At 46.2% G+C, this 8,536-nt stretch overlaps 1 pseudogene across 3 annotated transcripts; it reads left to right on the top strand.

The window, feature by feature from the left end:
- The first annotated feature begins 646 nt into the window (after nt 1-646).
- On the top strand, nt 647-7,118 carry LOC134485033 (sperm motility kinase Y-like; annotated as a pseudogene). Of its 3 annotated transcripts, XR_015646189.1 has the most exons (3): nt 647-2,352; nt 3,065-4,030; nt 4,492-4,586. The product of XR_015646189.1 is annotated as a sperm motility kinase Y-like, transcript variant X2 (transcript). The 3 variants fall into 3 exon arrangements; XR_015646190.1 differs by lacking the exons at nt 647-2,352; nt 4,492-4,586 and adding an exon at nt 6,439-7,118 and having other exon boundaries at nt 3,189-4,030; XR_015646191.1 differs by lacking the exons at nt 647-2,352; nt 3,065-4,030; nt 4,492-4,586 and adding exons at nt 5,944-6,322; nt 6,439-6,960.
- The last annotated feature ends 1,418 nt before the right edge of the window (nt 7,119-8,536 follow it).

Here is an 8,536-nt window from a genome sequence, read left to right as displayed (position 1 = left end):
GTTTCTCTATTTATTGAGTATAAGCAATCATTGGCTTAGACTTGATACAAATTTGCGCTTTGTGACACTTTGACTCTTCGGCCTTTGTTTAAGGTTTATTATTCACTGATATTTAACTGCCTTATTCCTTGTGGTTGGTTAATTTTAATTTTCAGTATTTTGCTCTGGAGAGTTGTGGATTTTTGTGGATCACTAGGTCCTGAAATTCAATGGAATTTTCCCTTAAGTGTTGGCTTTTTATATTTGTTTGTTTTGTCTTATACTAATTCTTTCTCCTCTCGTTTCTTTCATCTGTTTTTTTTTCTTCAGTGAACATCTATTCATAGTATTGACCATCTTTGGCCGCCCAATCCTATTGTAGTATGACGATTTTTATTTTCATCATTGCATTTAGTATGTGTGTGCTCTTGGCTTTCTCTTTTGGGGTTGGTTATTTGGGTGGCTTTTACTTATGACTCTTGATATTTTCCCCTTAACTTTTTCATAATTTTGCTCTATTTTTCTAGTCTAGTTTTTACTTTGTCTTTGTTTGTTTTTTTTCTTTTTCTTTTGTTTGTTTATTTAGGTACCACAAGTGTAATTTTAGCTCCTATATTGCTCCATCTTTTTCATTATTTGATTCCATTTTTGTTATTTTTAGGTAGCATTAGTACTGATAAAATGCCTACAGAGACTGAGGAGGAGTTACCAACCCCTACACCCAAGCCCAGTATCTCTGAGGAGGGCAACTTCCATTCCCAATACCAAGTATTGGGGACAATTGGGCAAGGGGGCAACGCCAAAGTCCTCCTGGCCCACCACCGGCTCACAGGAACCCCGGTGGCTGTCAAAGTTCTGCGAAAGGACAAGCAGTGGTTCCAGCCAGCCATGATGGAAGCAAACATAATGAGAAAGATCAACCACCCCAACATAGTGTCTCTCATACAAGTTATTGAAAAGGAAACGAGAATATACCTCATAATGGAGCTGGTGGAAGGCCAAGAACTCTACCAGTACATCAGAGAGTCAGGGCACATAGAGGAGGATGAGGCCCGGCAAATATTTGAACAGATATTGTCAGCAGTGAGCTACTGCCATGGAAAGGGGATTGTTCACCGAGACCTCAAACTGGACAATATAATGATTGATAAAAACAAAAAGGTCAAAGTCATCGACTTTGGGCTTAGCACCCAATTTCAACCTGGAAAAATGCTAAACCACCACTGCGGCACGTACTCTTTTGGTTCCCCTGAACTCCTCCTTGGCCTTCGGTATGACGGGCCGAAGAATGATATGTGGATTATAGGAGTGGTCTTGTACTGTATGGTAGTGAAAAAGCTCCCATTTGATTCAGTGATCATCCAAGAACTGCAAAGACAAGTAGTGGCAGGGGTATATCCTGCTCCCTGTGGGGTTTCAAAAGAACTGGAGGACCTCCTTAGTAAATTACTGAGGGTAAATCCCAACTTTAGACCAACAGCAAGAAATGCGATGAAACACCCTTGGTTCAAAGAACACTGGAACGGATTAATAGGTCCCTATGAAGAAATGCTTCCCCTCACACCAGACCCGGCCATTTTGGATGCCATGAAAAGCATTGGATTCCAAGCCTCTGTAGTAAAACACTCTTTAAAACAAAGAAAATATAATGAGGAAATGGCAACTTATTTCTTTCTTTCTTTTTTTTTTTTTGGTTCTTTTTTTCGGAGCTGGGGACCGAACCCAGGGCCTTGCGCTTCCTAGGTAAGCGCTCTACCACTGAGCTAAATCCCCAGCCCCCAACTTATTTCTTTCTACAAAAGCAGGCTCTCCAGGGGGATGGCTGCACAGCCCAGGCACAGCAAGTGAGTCCCGTTGCAGCACCATTCCCTAGCCTTGATCCTGCTGCTGCTTTTAGATTAGAACCAAAGAGGAGTGGAAGCCTGCCAGTCCTTGGCACCTTGCGGGTGTCATCCTCCCATGGTCACATATCTCACTATGGCCAGAATGCTCATCCAAAAGGAGGCAAAAGATACACTGTAGCTGGTCGTCTCAGGCCTCTACCGATGACACCTACAAAGGACCACTATCACAAATGTGCCATGAGTGTCCCATGAATTCAAACAACAAGCATCTTCAGTGAGAAGAGTAGCAATAAGGAAATCAAAGAAGACAACCCACTCTCCCACAGAGCCCCATTAGAGGATAAGCCCATCCCCAGCAGGGTCCGGCACAGAGGTTTTAAGGGGTGGACCAGGAATATAGCAAATGCCCTTATAAAGCTGTGTTGCTGCATGCCAAGGAGAAAGAAACCTCGCCTGGGGCAGAACAGAATCTCCCCCCAGAAATGAGCCACAAGGAGAGTCCAGAGAACAAGCAGCAGGCATAGCCCAGGTACCTTTGTGCTTTGTCCTTTTCAGTTTGCTCTATGCTGGTCCTTCCTCTGTCTCTGGTTTCCATTTTCCCCACAATTCTTACCTTGTATCTGCTCTAAGTTCTTTATGAGGTTTCCCCAACACCAAGCCTTCTCCCTCTTCTTGATTTCTCCTCTTCCCAGCAGGGACCCAATAGGATTGATGAGTTCCCCACTCTACAGAGTTTTCTAGTTGGCCCATCCCTTCAGATGGACTCCAGCTCCCCCTTAGGCCAATAGCTCCCACAGGGTGAGGACAAGAGGTTCATGGGCTCATGGACTCCTCCAGGGGCTACTGATCTTTTCACATGTGGTCATCAATCACAAGTGCTGCAGAACAGAGTCTTATGTTTTCAAATGTAACATCCCATTCCATTAAGCCTCAAAATTAATTAACAAGGTTTGTCATTGAATAAGTATCAACAACCTAGTTTGTGGGATATAGTTGATGATCAGAATCCTGCATGCATGCATATTGTTTTGCATACTGGTTTTTTTTTTGTTCCTAAGACCTAGTGATCTATTGAATTTTATAGGTAGTAGTTCTAAATGGTTTCTTTCAAAGACCTCAACTGAGAAGTAGAAAAAAGAAGTTATAATATAGTAAGGCAAATCAAAGCCCCAAATGGTAAGCTAAGAATTCTACCTCACTGTCTTTTTTGCTTGGAATAAATTGTCTTGTCTATTTCACAGTGTCATCTGGAAATTCTTTCATGTCCTCAGTATAAACAGTAGGTGATTTCAGACACATGGCAATGGAAAAGACACCAGCAGAACCTACAGCAGCAACAGGAGTAACAACAATAACAGAAGCAGCATTAGGCACAGCAGCAGCAGGAGGAGGAGAACGAGGAGCGTAGGATGAGGAGGAGGAAGATGAAGAGAGGAGGAGAAAGAAGAGGAGGAGGAGGAAGAGAAGGAAGAGGAGGAGAAAGAGGAGGATGAAGAGCAGGGGGAAGATTTTGATTCCCAGTCCCCGTGAGAATTGCTGATGACTACTTCTGGACACAGATATCATGCTGAGAACTGTTTATCAAAATGATTTAACAGAATATTAATTTTCATAGAAGACATGTCAATGTTCCTGAGGGCATGCAGCCCTGGAAAAGAGAGCCAGATGGCAGAGGCAAGCAGTGTGGAATGTTCTTACTGAGGAAGACCTTCTCAAAGCTGATGATGTAATAGGTATGAAGGAGCATTTCATGGGAGTCATGGTCCCATGCCCCTGTGTCAGGGCACACAGAGCTCCTAGCCTTGCATCCTGCGAGAGAGGGGGCCTGGAATATTCCCTGATCCCAACAGGGTCCTGGATTGCATGGTTCTCCCTCAGTCATGGTCCTCCCTGTGCCTCATGGGGTACGCAGCTTCTACGGGCTGAATTTATATCCGTGATTAACTGGAGCTGGACCACAACCACACCACAGGCAAGCCCAGGGCACTGAGGACATTAAGAGCAGCAGACAACATCTCCTCCACTGCTTCTGACTCTGCTCCACAAGGCAAGGCAGCTCCCACACAGCAGGCATCCAGCCTAACTCCCAGCAGGGAGAGTATGAGATGTCTGTGGATGAGCCCACAGGGACTACAGGATTCTGTGGGAAGACATCTGGTAGCTTCTGGAGCAGCTGCAGCAGCCAGGACACATGAACTACAGTGGAGGTGAGCTATAGGAACAGGTAGCAAAGAGCCTGATCTGGCCAATGCTGATCTGAATCCCTGAGGGCAGGCTGGAATGGTCACTCAGGGCTATTAGAGTGAAGGCCAGCCAAGGGCATACAATGTGTCACTAACATTCTTAAAGTCTTGTCCAGGAAAAAAACCACTGGCCTTGACCACTAAAGTTGAGTCCAGACTCATGGGCTACAGGATAGCAGATTGAACTGAGTCTGAATTCCCATGAGTATGACCTCTGGCTGCTCCCTAGGCTCAGTGTAGATGAGCATGAGAAGGCACCATTGCTGTGTTTGCAGGAGTAGCAGAGAGCTCGGAATACATGACCCACTCCTAACCCAGACTAGAGCCACTCTGGGGAGGAGATGGCATCATTTGAGAGATGGGCTTATGCGGGACACTGTGCTCTGGTTTGTGGCACATACAGCTCCTGTCTTTCTTGCTGACAGTTCAGATCCTCAGCTGGCCTCATCACGGACAGTCCCATGAGGAGTGGGTGTTTGGTTCCTGCTTCCCAGTTAGGGCAGGAACAAGCCCAGACGCAGTGAGTAAGGACAGTGCTTCTGTCTTGACCCAGCTTCCTTGTCCTCCCCCCTCCCCCAACTCATCAGGAGCCACCCAGAGACCTTCATAGGAGTGTGGGTCATGTTAATCGGAATGCACAGCTGGAGATTAAATTCTGGGTAAGGTCTCCATACAGCCCTGGTGGCTCCCACACCCTGCCTACCTAAGTTTTCCCAATTGGGTCCTCAGGGTCGTGGAGAATCTTCTACAGGCTGCCATGAATATACAGCCAGTTTCTTGGTAACATTGTGTTTAGCAGAGGTTCTCTGCTTCAGGCACAGAGCCTTCCAGTGAGAGGGTTTGCTGAGTAGCACACCAGGACCCTAAAAGTGTAGAGCCCTCCAGTGGTAGACATGAAGTACTGCAGGAGTTTATTTCCTGATTTCTTCACATCTACCTTGTTCTAAAGGCTTTTTGTCAGACACATAGGGACCTAAGAAACTTGAGTTTGCACCCCCATAGGGAACCCAGGACACCAAATCAGCAGCCCTGTTAAACGTCGGCAGAGGACAGTCTGGGCTCTGTGTTTATAGAATGGCTCTAGACTGGTAAAGACTGATTGACCAGCCAGTCAAGGAGAGTTAGGGACAGTTAGAGATTTGGAGGAGAGCATGAGCGGCAGACACAGCAGAGTCCAGGCCAACAGTGGAACCAGTTCATTTAATAGAGAAGCATATGCCCTCCCAAAAGGCTGTCAGCTTAAGGCACTGCACTGAAGACCTGACCCAATAACATGCCCAATTTACACATCACACACCTGTGGCTTGTGGAGGGTCCTCAGGGTAGATCCTAAAGTCCATCATGGCTGAAAGGCAGAAGTTTGCACATCATTGCAATGTGGAGGCTACTCTCTGCTGATGGGACCCACACACTCTGTGAAAAAGTTTGCTTAAGTGAAAGTTGGCTGTCCTTGAACTCTCTGGTCTTCCAGGGTAGTGTGTGTTGACCACATGCAGAGCCATTCCTGAAAAATGTAAGAGCCAAAATTCAACAATTGGGGAGAATCCTGTGCCAGATGGAATCCCTCAGGCCAGTGCGGATTCAGGGACATCCTATGCCATGGCATGGAGGCTCCCAAGAACTTCTAGGATCAATGTGAGCCACACCAGAGGCCACAGTCTATCCTGGGAGAACATTAAAGTATCTGGAATTATCAGGGACCCTAAGGTAGGTTCGTCAGGATATGGAGCTGATGCATGGTGGGATGCTTGGAGGATACAGCCTAAGGCAACGTAGAGGAAAGTGTGTTATGAGAGCTAAGACAGAGCAACCACACAGTCTGAGAACAAGTTTGCTTAAGTGAAATTTGGCCGTCCTTGAACTCTCTGTTCTTCCAGGGTAGGATGGCCTATCGGGCCCAGGACAGAGCGACTATGCCAGAATTACAATGGTCTGTAATAGAGGTGGAGAAGGTGTCAGGATGGGACTTGGGCAGTGGATGGAGCTCTATGACTGCAAAGCCTGCCTAGGCTCCAAGGACCCAGAGTTGGCTGCTGCAGGAAGTCCTAGATCACAACTCTGCATTTCCTCTTCCCAGGTCTTGCTTTTAACTACTGGACCCAACACAAAGCCTCCCTTGCAGGCTTACCAGAGCATGAAAATGAAATGGCCACCTCCTGTAACAAGAAAGACTTCTAGAAGAGGAAGGAGACATCAATACATTCACAAAACCTTCAACTCGAAATCTGTCTTGCCAATAAGTGTGCAGGGATAAAGGTAAAGCAGATATTGAGGGACCAACCAATCAATGACTGACACAAAGTGAGATCTGTCTCATGTGACAGACACAACCTCTGACGCTATTTATGATATTCTTTCTGATTTACTTGTAGACAGAAAAGTAGCACACCTGTCTCCAGAAGCTTCACTCAGCAGCTGAAAGCCACAGCCAATCCTCAGATGGAGCTCGGGAAGTCTTGTGGAAGAGTGGGGGAGAGTGCCAAGCAAACTGGTTGGGTTAAAACACTACAAGAAGTCCCCTACCGTCAGATACCTTGGACCATGGAGTATGCTAGAGCCTGTGCAACCAACCCCAGAGCCGGGTTAGCTATCTGCCGTTGGTCTCCATGTGGGTCATCTGACAAGTAGATCCAGGACTGTCTGTCTGTGTTGCCTGCATTGGATCTGTTCCCCATACCCGGACTGCCTGATTGTAAATCTTTGGGGCAGAATGTGCTCGGTCCACCTGGGACTAGAAGTCCCGGGGTGGTGTGGTACCCAAGGGACTCTCCCCTTGTCTTAAGAGAAGGGAGAGCATTATGGTAGAAAGGATTTTAAGGTGGGACTGGGAAGGGAAGAGGGAGAGTGACTGGGATCAGCATGTAACCTGAATAAAGAAGAAATTATTGGAACTAAACAAGTTAGCCTGGACAATGGAAAGATTGGTAAGTGGCTAAGAGCACTGAATGCTCTTCCAGAGGTCCTGAGTTCAAATCCCAGCAAACACATGGAGGCTCACCAATGTCTCTAATGACATCTGATGCCCTCTCTGGTCTTTCTAAATACAGCTACCCTGTACGTATGTATAACGAATGATTGAATGAATGAATGAATGAATGAATGAATAAATAAATAAATAAATAAATAAATAAATTTTACCCTGTCTTAGTTATCAGGCAATGAATAAAATGTCGAGAAAATGTTCAAACCCATGTCATGGATTGCCTGGATCTTTTAGATCTGCAGGAAACATCTCAAGGAAGAACAAGAGAGGGTGGAGAAGAATGGGGAAGGGTTTGATCCCTGAAGTTCCTCAGTGTCCACTATCACAGCACTTGTCTTTGGGAGGTGACATCTTTCACTCTTCCAGACTGTCTCACCAATCAGAATTACAAGCTCTGTGGATGAACCTGTAAAAAGGACAGTTGCTCTTGGGCCAATATGGAGGTTCCTGACCTCTCAGCAAGCTCACTGCTGACTTTTGAGGTCTCTGGAGGGTGAGCAAAATGAAGACACACAGAGTAGCCTCAGGTTGAGTCAGCCAGGCCCAGGGGGCTCAGTGGTGTCTCTCAGATTCCCAGGCCCTCCCTGAGATTGAACACTCTACACAGTGTAAGAGGATTAGGGGATAACCAGGAAATGCAGTTGCTCAGGTGGCTGACTCTGTAGGAGGGAAATAAATCACAGTGGGAAGCTTCAGGACAGTCAGGTGACCTGAGCCCTCCACAGAGTCTAAGTCCAGACTCACAGACATTCATCTGTCCACAAGTCTCCTAAACACAGGCCTTGTCTGACCTGCAGTCCAGAGTATGTTATCGTACAGTGTCCCTTAGAGAGAGGACATACTTTCCAGTTAGGCCTCTTCTGTGTCACACTGAGACTGGGTTTGTTGTACAGGTGATGCAGATGGGGACTGGACACAAGTGGCAGTCTATCACAGATCATGCAATAAGTAAATACATAAATAAATAAATAAATAAATAAATAAATAAATAAATACCCACTTATATCACTGCCTGCAATCCTCATTGTCACCACAAGGGAGCGCTGCTTTGACCTTCTCAGAAAGAAAAGCTGACTTCCCTCAGGGAAATGGATGGATGGATGGATGGATGGATGGATGGATGGATGGATGGATGGATGGATGGATAGACAGAGAAGTGATTTGACTTAATCAGTTTCTTCCAGTCCTACTTTTCTGGGCTAAACACCTTGGACATGGCTGTTGCAATTGCTTCTTCTTCATTTCTGCTTTCTTTGGCTGTTCATTGAAGGGAGCCCCCTTAGAATCTGCTCATCTCAATAAAGGCCCATCTGTGGAATGTATAGCTTCTCAGTTAGGAGCTGAGGCATTCTTGGAAGGACTTCCCAAAATCCCCTCTGGGGCAGTTGCCAGTGTTCTCTACTTCAGACAGCAGCTGCATGAAGCAAACACACACCTGCCTGAACATTCCAGCTTGGGTGCACGTCACAGTGCACCTGATCCAGGGT

This window comes from Rattus norvegicus, chromosome 1 (genome assembly GCF_021556685.1).
Source record: "Rattus norvegicus strain SHRSP/BbbUtx chromosome 1, alternate assembly SHRSP_T2T, whole genome shotgun sequence".
In the NCBI taxonomy this organism is placed as follows: domain Eukaryota; kingdom Metazoa; phylum Chordata; class Mammalia; order Rodentia; family Muridae; genus Rattus; species Rattus norvegicus.
The sequence above is the reverse complement of the archived record's forward strand: the minus strand, read 5'-3'. Positions and strand labels throughout refer to the sequence as shown.